Source organism: Bos taurus, chromosome 15 (assembly GCF_002263795.3).
Source record: "Bos taurus isolate L1 Dominette 01449 registration number 42190680 breed Hereford chromosome 15, ARS-UCD2.0, whole genome shotgun sequence".
Classification (NCBI taxonomy): Eukaryota; Metazoa; Chordata; class Mammalia; order Artiodactyla; family Bovidae; genus Bos; species Bos taurus.
In genome coordinates, this window is record NC_037342.1 from 42,954,393 (window position 1) to 42,968,978 (window position 14,586).

General features: G+C 40.3%; 1 protein-coding gene across 3 annotated transcripts in view; it reads right to left on the minus strand.

Annotated features, from left to right (window-relative positions):
* SWAP70 (switching B cell complex subunit SWAP70) overlaps window positions 1-14,586 on the minus strand; it is a 144,278-nt gene that overhangs the window by 36,194 nt on the left and 93,498 nt on the right.

A 14,586-nucleotide genomic window follows, 5' to 3' on the forward strand; every position in this document is an offset into this window, starting at 1 on the left:
TTTGATCCCTGGTCAGGGAATTACATCCCACATGTCACAACTAAAGATCCAGCACAGCCAAATAAAGAAACAAACAAACAGTTTTTTAAAAATGAATGATATAAAGATGAAGAATAACTTGGTCCCTGCTCTTAGAACAGTCACAGTTTATTATGAAAAACAGCCATGCAAACAGACAAATCTTAACATAACACAGTGTATGATTCAATAGTTTTTACTCATTCAACCGATAAAATGTAGACAGTAGTCATTATCTGCCAGGGCCATCACAGAGATACTGAATATACTGGGTTGGACAAAAAGTTTGTTCGAGTTTTCCCATAAGAGCTTGAAGAAAAACCCTAACGAACTTTTTGGCCAACTCAATACTGCTAGCCCTTGTCTCCAAGGAATGCCAAGACAGTTACAATATAATGTGGTAAGTATTACACAGATGTAAACAGAGGCTTCTGTGGGAACACTGAGGGGCTAACAACCCAATCTTAAGAACTGGGGAAAGGTTTCCAGAAAAGTGATAGAGCTGAGGCCCAAAGAACCATCAAGAGTCAAACAGTTTGAAAACAGGGTAAAGACTGTTACCGGTAGAACAGAACGTGAAAAAGCCCAGAGGTGGAAACAACCATGGTCAGTGTGGAAGAACTGCAGAAGATGAATGTGAATGGGCTACTTGGTACTGCGGGTGGTATAAGTCAGGCTGCTCATAAGTGCAAACCACAGAAACTATCTTGAGTTCCTTTAAACAGATAAGAAAATGTACTGGAAAAGCAATGGGTAACCTCAAAGATCTAACACAAAGGCTAAAAAATCTAGACTCTTGAAACTAAGCCAGTAACAATCCAGGCTAGGCAGTCAGAACTGCAGTTGAAACTGCTCGTGGTACCAGCAGGGGGAGACACCACGGTCAGTATGACGTGAGGCCATCGCTGTTGCCACTGATCCAGTCCTCGAGCCTCCATGTCACTCACTGCAGCTTCAGAGTCACACTGGGTCACATTTCTATGCCCGAGCTGCCAGGAAAGAGGGAAGATGAGTATCTAAACTTCTCAATATGTGAGGTATGAGACAGGTCCTGTCCTCCTTCCATACACAAGGAAGGAATTCAGATACTGGACAGTCAGGAAAAAAAAAACACAAACAAATGCCCACTGTATGCGGCATGGTGAAAGACTAGGCTAGAGAGAGTGAAGACCAGATCACGAAGAGCCGAATATATAGTTCAGGGTAAAGAATTAGGATTTATCTGACTTGGAGGAGTGGGAGGGAGCAACATACACAGCCTGCATTTTAAGGCCAGGGACAGTATGGAGAATGGGAGGAGGCAGAGTGGGTAACAGGACAACACGAGCAAAGCAATTCTGTTTAGAGAGAGAGATGAACAAAGTGTGTATAACATAAGGAAGAAGTTGCTAGTTAGCTGCAGGAAGAAGTTTCTCTTTGTGGTTGGCAAACCAGTTTCCCAAGAGTAAGAAGATATCCTTTGTGCTCTGCCTTCGGCACCCAGTCTCGGTCTGACACGGTTTCCCATGCCCCCAGTATACACAAATGACCCCACGAAGGGAAAGTAACAGCTTCTGCTTCTCTTTTTTCTTTCCTTTTCATTTTTTTTTCTTTAACACCATTTATTGAGGACTTAGCATATACTTGGCATTTTATATGCAGTTTCTCATTTAAACTTTGTGTTGGCCCCATAAAGGTTAAATATCCTCATTTTACAGATCAGGAAACATGTTCAGGAAAATTGGGTACCAAGTTTACATGACTAGTAAATATCAAGACTGGAGTTCAAAGCTCACATTCTATCCCTTTTTTCTATGCCCAACGGCTTGTAGAACTCAGCAGACGAAGGACTCTATTTGTATGATGGAAGAGTTCTCTACAGGACTAGTCTCAAAGGCCAGTTTATCAACTCTAAACACCCACAGCCCTAAAAAGCACTAAGTGGAAGACACGCCACCGGGGGAAATGACATATGCATGGAAGCAAAAAGCTCTGCTCCGAGGAACAAGAAGTGATTCTATGTGGATCATGTGGTGAATTAAGACTTCCTGAGAGGGAGTGGCCAGATTTATGGCTAGAAAAGCAAACACAGACAGAAATCACAAAGAGCTTTATAATTTCAATAAATAAATAGCCTTAGGAAACACCCCGTTTTAGAGCAAAGAACAGCCAGGTCATCTACAGGCCAGATCAGTACTTGGCAGAAAAGACGGTATTTGGGGCAGACCTCAAAGCATGGTGAAACAGTACAAGGAACAGTATTGCAAAGGATAGGAAAGGAGACTGCATGAGCAAGGGCTCAGCAGGAGCGCACACCAACCATGTCTGCGGAACAGCCACAGGATGAAGGGGACAAAAACAGGGCAGAGAGAAAGTGTTCAAGCATGTGAATCTTCAACCTGCAGTTCTGGTGAGATATTTGTGTCGTCTGAAGACAATCAAAGGAGGAACTGTAACCTAAGAGGAAAGGCAGATTTGTGAATCAACTGCATGCCGACGAGGACTGAAGCCACAACGCTCAATGAGATCACTGAGAGGAAACTCAAAGTGAGAAAAGAGAGGGAATCAAAACAGAACCTCAGAGGATCTGCACATTTACAAAGAGAGAGAAGGATAAGGAATTATGATGACTGGAAGAACAATCAAAGTGACAGGAGAACCACAAAGACAAAAACTGAGTGAGCAAACAAGAAGACGGTCTGACCAACCCAGCAGTCTCCCCTGTTATCCATGAGGGGTAAGTTCTAAGACCTCCAGTGGACATCTGAAACCGCATGTGTTTTTTTCCTATACATACAAGTCTATGATACAGTTTAATTTACAAATTAGGCATAATAGAAGATTAACAACAATAATAATAAAAAGAAAAATCATAAACAACATATTGTAATAAATGTTATATGAATGTGGTCTCTCTCTTTCTCAAAATATCTCCCTGTACAAATGTTAATGCCTTTTCCATCTTTAAGCACTTATCGTGTACTTGGCCATGACTTTTGCAGTTTTGAGATGCAACAGGAAAACTAGCAGTATTTCTTTTTCCTTCTTCACAATTTCACGGATAAAAGATTCATTCTTACCAAACATATTAGCAATGTCAGCAGGTTTTCTTTCCTTATTAAGTAGAGAAGTTTCACCTTTTCTCTTAAAGGAAGCACTTTAAAGCTTCTCTTTGGCCTATCTGACTTGCCAGCATCACCACTCTTGTGCTTGGGGTCCATTTTTAAGTAAATAAGAGTTACTTGGTAATTCTCTGGTTGTTCACTGGTTAGGACTTGGAGCTTTCACTGCTGTGGCTGTGGTTCAATTCCTGGTCATGGAACTAAAATCCTGCAAGTTATGTGACATGGCCAAAAAAAAAAAAAAAAAAGGGGGGGGGGGTTACTTGAACACATTCTCATGTGTTCACTGTAATACCATGACAGTCAATTTGATAACCCAGATGGATATTAACTAACAGGTGGCACATACAGGACAAGGGACGATTCACGCCCTGGGAAGGATGGAGCAAAAAGGTGCGATTTCATCGCACTACTCAGAAGAACACACAATGATTTATGAATTCTTTATTTCTGGAGTTTTCTATTTAATATTTTCAGACCACAGTTGACAACAGGCAACCGAAACCACGGAAAGAGAAACTACAGACAAGGAGGGGCTACTGCAGTGCCAAACGCTACAGAGAACTTAAGAAAGAGTTATTTAAGAAAAGACAGTTGCTGGTTTTGCAACTGACTGGTCACTAGTTAGTTACTTTCAAGACAGCCAAGAAGTCTGTGTATAAAGTCAGACTGCAATAGGATCAGAAACCAAGCAAATTCTCCATAAATTAGCTTTCCCAGGAAATAAATAGTGGCTTTTTGATGCAAGTGCAAGTGCTCACTGTCTTACTTAATTTTAAATAAGTTGCTTGTTTGGCTTATTACTTCTCTATATTCTAATCTGTCAATACTATTCTTTAGTTTAAGAACACTCAAAGGTAAAAGTGTATTAAATGATGGCATTTACACCTTTAAAAAAAGAGGCACAAAATCAGATCATACAGGAAAAGTCCACAACTAACATCATACTTCAAGGTGAAAAACTGCATGCTTTTCCTCTAAGATCAAGAACAAGATAAGGATGCCCACTCTCACCACTTCTGTTCAACATAGTTCTGAAAATCCCAGGCACAGAGATTAGGCAAGAAATGCAAATAAAAGGCATCCAAATTGAAAAGAAAGAAGCAATGACAATCTGAAAAGAAAATTAAAAAAACAATCTGATTTGTAATAGCATCAAAAATACTCGGGAGTAAACTGAACCAAAGAGATAAAAAGACTTGTATACCGAAAATTAGAAAACAGTACTCAAAGAAATTAAAGATGACATAAATAAGTGGAAAGACATCCTATGCTTGTGGCCTGAAAGACTTAACACGATTAAAATGCCCACACTATCCAAAGCATTTACCACAGATTCAATGCAATCTCTGTCAAAATTTCAATGGCTTTTTTTTTTCCTGCAGAAACAAAAAACATTACCCTAAAATTCACAAGGAATCTCAAAGGTCCATGATAGTTCAAACAATCTTGAGAAAAACAAAGGTGGAAGCCTTATACTTCTTGATTTCAAAACCTACTACAAAGATACAGTAATCAAAACAGTACGTACTAGGGAATTCCTTGGCAGTCCAGTGACTAGGACTCCATGCCTCCACTGCAGGGGGCATGGGTTTGATTCCTGGTTGGGGAACTAAGGTCCTGCAAGTCATTCAGCATGACCAAAAAACAAGAAGAAGAAAGAAAAAAGAAACAGTATGGTACTGGCATAATGACAGACACACAGACTAATAAAACAGAATAGAAAGCCCAGAAATAAACCCTCATTTATACTTAAAGGCCAGTCTCTTCAACAAAAGGTGTTGGAAAATCTCAATGTCCACATGCAACACAATGAAGATGGACCCTTATACCATATTCATAAATTAAGTTCAAAATGGAGTAAAGATCTAAATGTAAGACCAGAAAGTATAAAACTCCTAGAAGAAAATATAGAGGAAAAACTTCATGATACTGGAATGAGCAGTGATTTCTTAGACATGATGCTAAAAAAGCACAGGCAACAAAAGCAAGATTAGACAAAATAACATCAAACTTAAAAGCTCCTGCACATAACAAAAAGAAAAAAACACAACCCATCAACATGGGTGAAACAGTTCTTGCCATCCTAGAACTTACACTCCAGGGGAGTAATAAGATATCAAACTATACAGCAATAACACAACCACCTATATGGTGAAAAGAGTGGCAAAAAAGAAAAGCACAGAATGTCACAAGTGTATATTACAGGAAAGCTGGTTAGGTCTAGAATGGGTGGGGTGCTACCTGGAGAAACCTCCCTGAGGAAGTGACAATCAAGCCGAGACCTCCACATGATGGTGGAGGAAACCTCACAGCAGAGGAAGCAGCCTCTGAAGGCTCTGTGGCAAGAAGGGGCTTAGCAATCTGAGGAAGGCCAAGGTGGCTGCCCTGAAGTGAGCAAGAAGGAGGGGAGAGAAGGCTAGAGAGGCTGCAGAAGCCAAACTGAACATGGCCCTGTGTGTCATGATAAAGATGCCGGACTTACCGAAAAACAACACAAGCCACTGAAGGGTATGCACTCAATATCCAATGTTACCTCAATTGAAATAAATCCATAAATTGAAATGGTCTCTAGGCCCATTCAAACTATAAAAGGTCTAAAAATCTATGATTCCATACTCTATCTCATCTACAAGAACAAACTGGCTCCAAAATTCTAGTTTGTATCACATATATTAAATCAATAGTCTCACATTTAATAATTGCTGCTAGTGGTTTCAAGGTGTCCAAACCGAAGATAATTTCCAAGAAAGAAATATGTAGAGTGGTTCTTATTTTTACATAAAATTTTTACTTTACATCAAGATTCATACATATGAAGAATAAGATACCACCTCAATTCTGATTCAAAGTATTAAAAGTATTTACAAAACTAAACTCACATGTTCTCTAAACTAGAAACTTCATACAAACCCAGCTCAAGACTAAAGTTCTTGTGGAACAGAAACAGTTCTCAAAAGACAGGGAAATTGGTCAATTTAGTGCTTTAGAAACAGCAGAAATTTTTCTCAGAAAGCATTCATACTCTTTGATCAATAATTCTATTTAATTACTTGTTGTTCAATCAATACTTGTTCAATCAATACTTGTTGATTATCCTAACAAGAGATCCAAAATCAGATAAAGATTCACCTAGGATAGTCACTATTATTTAAAAGAGTGGGGGAAAAAATAAAAAGTCCACCAAAAAAAGGCATGGTTGTAAAGTACAAAACTATTACACAATCACTGAATACCACTTAGTACTTGGGTGACCTTGAGCAAGCATTTAACCCAAGGCCCATCTCCTCATCTTTAAAACAGTGGTAATGATGGTACTTAACCTACAGAGTTGACATAAAGACTTTATTAGAACACCTGTTTAAAACATTTAGTATCTGAAACACAATAGACTCTAAATAAATAGTAGCATCTTTATACTCAAGGTTTTTTTAAAAAATTCAATGACATGGGACAGGCAATATTAATGCTAAGTGTTCAATACGATCCCTTGAAAAACAATATATAAAAACATTTTAAAAAATAAAGACTTGGAAAAAAAATAAATAAATAAAGACTTGGGAATTCCTTGGCAGTCCACACTTTAACTGCTGAGCATGCGTGTGCAATCTCTGGTTGGAGAACTGTGATCCCACAAGCCAGACAGTGTGGCCACAAAAATAAAATAAAAATAAAAACTCAAAACAAACATATCAGAATGCTAACAGTGACTGCCTCTGTATGTTAAACTATGGATGATACATATTTTCTTAATAAGTTTTTTTCTTAATTTCAATAATACCCTTTTATTACCATTACAATAAAAAACAAATTTTAAAAACAGTATTTTATATTAATTATCAGTGAGATGCAAATCAAAACACAGTAAGCTATGTACTTCATATCCACTGGAATGGCTATAATAAAAACAAAATGCTGATGAGGATATGAAGACACTGGACCCCTCAGCTGCTGCTGGCAGAAAGTGAAATGCATAGCTGCACTGGAAAACAACTTGACAGTTCCTCAAAAGGTTAAAACACAGAGCTGCCACATAACCCAAATTTCATTCCTAGGTATACGACCAAGAACTGAAAACACACCTCCGCACAAAAATTGAACATGCATGCTCACAGCAGTAAATTCATGATAACCAAAAGTGGGAAGAAAACAAAACATCCGTCATCCAATGAATGTGCCAACAAAATATGGTATATCCATAGTGGAATATGTTTCGGACATGAAATGAAGTAGTTATGTGCTACCACATGGATGAGCTGTGAAAACCTGACGCTAAATGAAAGAAGACAGTCGCAAAGGTCATATGGTCCCAGTCACACGCATGAGTCCAGACAGAGGTAAATCCACAGAGGTAAGAGTAAATCCATACAGGTGAGAAGCAGACTAGCGGATGCCTACAGCTGAGGGGGAGGACAGTAAGTGCTAACGGATACGGTTTCTACCACCAAATTGTACACTTTAAATATACCTGTATGGTATGTGAATTATATCTCACTAAAGTTGCTATCTTAAAAAGGAGTACTTCTGGGAATACCCTGGCACTCCAGTGGTCAGGACTCTGTGCTTCTGCAGGTGGCACAGGTCTGATCCCTGGTTGAGGAACTAAGATCCCACATGCCCCACACTGCAGGCATAAATAAGTAAGGTGACTCTCCCTCTTGATTACTGTAGTAAAGAACTGACACTTTAAAAAAACATAAGATTTCTGTAGACTACATCAGTTTTATATTGTTGGCCATGGTGTTCAATGACATAAAGTCATTCATACTTCTCAGCATGGAACCTCTTCAATCACTCAGAAGTTTTTAGTCCTGTATTACTTTGCAAACATGATGAAAGAGTCCAACTTGGCCATTGTTCTAAATTAATACTATGTAACTTTCAAGCAACAGTGAAAGAAAAAACAACACAGGCTAAAGGATAAGAAGAAAGAATCATATAAAAGCCTGGTTTGGGGAATTTAAGAGCAGCACCCTTCCTATCGGGCTTCCCAGTGACACTAATGGCAAAGAACCCACCTGCCAACGCAGGAGACTTAAGAGAGGCAGGTTCTGTCCCTGGGTCAGGAAGATCCCCTGGAGGAGGGCATGGCAATCCACTCCAGTATGTTTGCCTGGAGAACCCCACTGACAGGGGAGCCTGGCGGAATCGGTCCATAGGGTTGCAAAGAGTCAGACACAACTGAAGCAGCTCAGCACACACGCACGCACCCTTTCCTATTACATGATACTTGTTAGGTATACACTGGACAACATTTTGAGTGCTGAAGGTAAGAGAAATTTGAAAACTCATTTTATGGTAGAACTATAACTAAGGGACAGTAAGCATTTGGGAAGAAAGTATAACGTCCAGCCTAAGAAAACAGAATGCAGACTGCTAGAGAGAAGAAACATTATACTGAACAAAAATGGCTCTCTTTGTGTATTTTTCTTTTGCATGTGTGTGTGTTCCCAAAACAAAATTAAAACAAAAACAACAACAAAAAAAGGACTACATTAGAAAGCAATAAATCCCCCAATTAGGACTTGGCTTATTGACAAAGGATTACTGGTTTTTAGTCAAATAGCCCAGACCAACCTTTAATGTGTAGAATCAGGGAAAAGAACGGACAATGATTTGGACGAAGAAGCCAACTAGGCTATTAAAGCTCATGAAAGGTTTAGATTGCCTCATAACACGCTGAGGCAGAACTAGTTTGTTTTTTTTTTTTAATTAATTACGTTGTGCTGGATTTTGTTGCTGCACACAGGCTTTCTCCAGTTGCAGCCAGTGGGAGCTACTCTTCATGGTGGAGCATGGGCTTCTCACTGCAGAGCACAGGCCCAGTGGTGAGTGGGCTTCACCAGTTTCGGTACACAGGCTTAGCTGCCCCTCAGTATGTGGCATCTTCCCAGACCACAAATTGAACCCATGTCCCCTGCACTGGCAGGCAGATTCTTATCCACTGTACTACCAGCGAAGTCTCAGAACTAGTTTCCAGTGTAGTCTACTGGGGCTCAAAATTTTAAAAGTAACAATATACCACTTTCTTCAATTATTCATTGTCAGAAAATCCAGGCACAGTGTTTTTTTGTCCCAAAAAGGTGGGGAGGAGCTCACAAACATTCAAAAATTCTTCCTGGATGTTTACAGAATCCTATTCTTTACTTAAAAAAAAAAAGGAATTCAACAAACAAGAAAAAAGTTAACAATCAGCAGAAGCAAAATATTCAATACATGAACACACAAAATCATCATCTGAAGTCTCAGGAAAGCTGAAAATAAATTCTATCAATGTGAAAAACAACATGAATTATTCCCTCTGAAGAAGCAAATACAGAAACAAAAAGGAAAAATTATTTTTTGCAAAGCAAGTTTCATTATAATTTATCTCTTGGTCTCAACCCCTTCTGAGTAACTCTCTTAGGCGAAGGCAGAAAAACCTCTCAAATAATTGGGGTGGGGGGTGGGCAGGGGAGAAATGACCAAACTGAACACTGAGGAACACCACATACTGAAGAAGAAGAAGAAAAATTACATTAAAACAGTTGAGAAAGAACCTAAGGGTTCTGACGCTGGATGAAAGAGTTTGAGATGATGAGAATAGTTTTTAAACCACTTTCCCCTAGCCCCTACTATACATCCAGTAACTAGAAAAGTATTAATTCTGCAAAGTAGTAATTAATCCCTCAATAGTACATACAGGTAAAAGTACTCTGGTCTAGAAGTGAAATAGCTTAAGTTCAAAACCTATCTACCCCTTATTAGCTATGTTCTCTATTTCCTCCTGAGTTAAATGGGGATAAGAATTCCAGTTATGCATCATAGGATTAGCATGAGGATCAAATCAGACCGTGTGTGTGTGTGTGTGTATGTATAAAAGCACATATTGCAAATGTTTAATCATCATTTCATATATTCATTACATAACTGATGACAATCTTTAAGTTTTCTGTTAACACTCTTCAGTCACTACTGGCGTTTTTTTTCAACCAAGTTTCAAAACAAGGCACCAATCCGCTCAATTTAAACCCACACCATGGAAACCTCGGCTGCTTTATTTGGACTGAAAGCCTGGCAAAATTCCACTCCAGGTGGCTAAGCAATAATAAACAAGGGCTCACTGTTTCATCACATCCTCACTTGCTCTGTGAATAAGATTTTCCCCAAATGTAGTGGCTAATTTTGGACTTCTTAAATAGTGCTATAGTCGCTCAGTTCAGTTCAGTTCAGTCTCTCAGTTGTGTCTGACTCTTTGCAACCCCATGGACTATAACACGCCAAGCCTCCTTATCTATCACCAACTCCCAAAGCCTGCTCAAACTCATGCCCATTGAGTTGGTGATGCCATCCAATCATCTCATCCTCCGTCGTCCCATTCTCCTCCCTTCAGTCTTTCCCAGAATCAGGGTCCCTTCCAATGAGTTAGCTCTTTGCATCAGGTGGCCAAAGTACTGAAGTTTCAGCTTCAGCATCTGTCCTTCCAATGAGTATTCAGGACTGATTTCCTTTATGATAAACTGGTTTGATCTCCGTGCTGTCCAAGGGACTCCCAAGAGTCTTCTCCAACAGTTCAAAAGCATCAATTGTTCCACACAGCTTTCTTTATGGTCCAACTCTCACATCCATACATGACTACGGGAAAAACCACAACTTTGATGATACAGACCTTTGTCAGTAATAAAATAATGTCTCTGCTTTTTAATACGTTATCCCAAAGAAAGGCAATGCCAAAGAATGCTCAAACTACCGCACAATTGCACTCATCTCACATGCTAGTAAAGTAATGCTCAAAATTCTCCAAGCCAGGCTTCAGCAATACGTGAACCGTGAACTTCCTGATGTTCAAGCTGGTTTTAGAAAAGGCAGAGGAACCAGAGATCAAATTGCCAACATCTGCTGGATCATCAAAAAAAGAGAGTTCCAGAAAAACATCTATTTCTGCTTTATTGACTATGCCAAAGCCTTTGACTGTGTGCATCACAATAAACTGTGGAAAATTCTGAAAGAGATGGGAATACCAGACCACCTGACCTGCCTCTTGAGAAATCTGTACGCAAGTCAGGAAGCAACAGTTAGAACTGGACATGGAACACCAGACTGGTTCCAAATAGGAAAAGGAGTACATCAAGGCTGTATATTATCACCCTGCTTATTTAACTGATATGCAGAGTACATCATGAGAAACGCTGGACTGGAAGAAACACAAGCTGGAATCAAGATTGCCCGGAGAAATATCAATAACCTCAGATATGCAGATGACACCACCCTTATGGCAGAAAGTGAAGAGGAACTCAAAAGCCTCTTGATGAAGGTCAAAGTGGAGAATGAAAAAGTTGGCTTAAAGCTCAACATTCAGAAAACGAAGATCATGGCATCCAGTCCCATCACTTCATGGGAAATAGATGGGGAAACAGTGGAAACAGTGTCAGACTTTATTTTTCTGGGCTCCAACATCACTGCAGATGGTGACTGCAGCCATGAAATTAAAAGATGCTTACTCCTTGGAAGGAAAGTTATGACCAACCTAGATAGCATATTCAAAAGCAGAGACATTACTTTGCCAACAAAGGTTCGTCTAGTCAAGGCTATGGTTTTTCCTGTGGTCATGTATGGATGTGAGAGTTGGACTGTGAAGAAGGCTGAGTGCCGAAGAATTGATGCTTTTGAACTGTGGTGTTGGAGAAGACTCTTGAGAGTCCCTTGGACTTCAAGGAGATCCAACCAGTCCATTTTGAAGGAGATCAGCCCTGGGATTTCTTTGGAGGGGATGATGCTGAAGCTGAAACTCCAGTGCTTTGGCCACCTCATGCGAAGAGTTGACGCACTGGAAAAGACTCTGATGCTGGGAGGGATTGGGGGCAGGAGGAGAAGGGGACGACAGAGGATGAGATGGCTGGATAGCATCACTGACTCGATGGACGTGAGTCTGGGTGAACACCAGGAGTTGGTGATGGACAGGGAGGCCTGGCGTGCTGCGATTCACGGGGTCGCGAAGAGTCGGACACAACTGAGCGACTGAACTGAACTGAACTGAGGTTTGTCATATAGTTTCTCCCCCAGTTACAAAACTTTTAAATACCTGAATACTAAAACAAAGAACATTTTAAAACTTTAAAGCTCAGGATGTTTAAAGAAAGTTACATCAAGGAGAACAAAATGTGGTATCAGGGTACAGCACCTCAAGATATTCAACCATGTCTTTCTACCCAGTCTTCCAGCCCACACAAATTCTAGCACTGAAAAACCGCAATTTCCAGGTTTCTGAGACTTTCCCGGTATGTTCCATATATTTTAATAACAGACATAATTCTGCTTTTTTTTTTTTAATTTTTAAGCTCAAACACATGCACACAGCAGGTCATCAAACATTTGCCAAATATAAGACATATTTACTGTGTGAACTGTTTCTGGTTTTTTTTTTAATTTTTTATTTTATTTTATTTTTTAACTTTACAATATTGTATTGGTTTTGCCATATATCAAAATGAATCCGCCACAGGTATACATGTGTTCCCCATCCTGAACCCTCCTCCCTCTTCCCTCCCCATACCATCCCTCTGGGTCGTCCCAGTGCACCAGCCCCAAGCATCCAGTATCGTGCATCGAACCTGGACTGGCGACTCCTTTCATATATGATATTTTACATGTTTCAATGCCATTCTCCCAAATCATCCCACCCTCTCCCTCTCCCACAGAGTCCAAAAGGCTGTTCTATACATCAGTGTCTCTTCTGCTGTCTCGTATACAGGGTTACTATTACCATCTTTCTAAATTCCATATATATGTGTTAGTATACTGTATTGGTGTTCTTCTTTCTAGCTTACTTCACTCTGTATAATAGGCTCCAGTTTCATCCACCTCATTAGAACTGATTCAAATGTATTCTTTTTAATGGCTGAGTAATACTCATTTGTGTATATGTACCACAGCTTTCTTATCCATTCATCTGCTGATGGACATCTAGGTTGCTTCCATGTCCTGGCTATTATAAACAGTGCTGCGATGAACATTGGGGTACACGTGTCTCTTTCAATTCTGCTTTCCTCAGTGTGTATGCCCAGCAGTGGGACTGCTGGATCATAAGGCAGTTCTATTCCCAGTTGTTTAAGGAATCTCCACATTGTTCTCCATAGTGGCTATACTAGTTTGCATTCCCACCAACAGTGTAAGAGGATTCCCTTTTCTCCACACCCTCTCCAGCATTTATTGCTTGTAGACTTTTGGATCGCAGCCATTCTGACTGGCGTGAAATGGTACCTCTGTTTCTGGTTTTGATTTTGGTTTAAATAAACTGAAATTTTTTAAAAAGTAAAAATACAATGAGGTTGTAGTATGTTTTAAACACATGTTTATAAGAAGAGGGAAGACAACAAGTTTTTGTCTATTTCTTTAAAGTCCACAATGCCAGAGTGCTAATATATATACTTTAGGTGAAAAAATTAGGGATCTAGGCATTGTTTGTCCTAGAGGCACAGAGAAAGGGGGTCCTTTGGGTTTGACGGTCCACTGCAGACTGTCTTGCTTCTAGTTCATACAGCCTGCTGCTGCTGCTGCTAAGTCGCTTCAGTTGTGTCTGACTCTGTGACCCCACCAGGCTCCACCGTCCTTGGTATTCTCCAGGTAAGAACAATGGAGTGGGTTGCCATTTCCTTCTCCAATGCATGAAAGTGAAAAGTGAAAGTGAAGTCGCTCAGTCGTGTCGGACTCTTCGAGACCCCATGGACTGCAGCCCACCAGGCTCCTCCGTCCGCGGGATTCTCCAGGCAAGAGTACTGGAGCCTACACGTGATTAAAATAGGTACTGATCGAAAAGGAGGGGAATACGCCTAATCTGACCCCTTATGTGGGATCTGGGCAGGCTTCATTTGCTAACCACTTATCCTGTTGTTGTTGCTGTTCAGGTGCTGAGTCATGTCCAACTCTCTGCAACCCCGGGGACTGCAGCACGCCAGGTTTCCCTGTCCTTCACCATCTCCTGGAGTTTGCGCAAATTCATGTCCACTGAGTCGGTGATACTATCTAACCATCTCATCCTCTGCCACCCTCTTCTCCTTTCGCCTTCAATCTTCCCCAACATCAGGGTCCCTTCCCATGAGTTGGCTCTTCGCACCAGGCAGCCAAAGTATTGGAACATCAGCCTTTCCAGTGAATATTCAGGGCTGATTTCACTAAGGACTGGTTTGACCTCCGTGATGTCCAAGGGATTCTCAAGAGTCTCTTTCAACACCGCAATTCCAAAGCATCAATTCTTTGGCACTTGGCCTTCTTTATGGTCCAACTCTCACATCCATACATGACTACTGGAAAAACCATAGCTTTGACTAGACGGACCTTTGTATGAAAAGTGATGTCTTTGCTTTTTAATATGCTATCTAGATTTGTCACAGCTGTTCTTTCAAGGAGCAAGCTTCTTTTAATTTCAGGGCTACAGTCACCATCAACAGTGATTTTAGAGCCCAAGAATCTAGAATCTGTCACTGCTTCC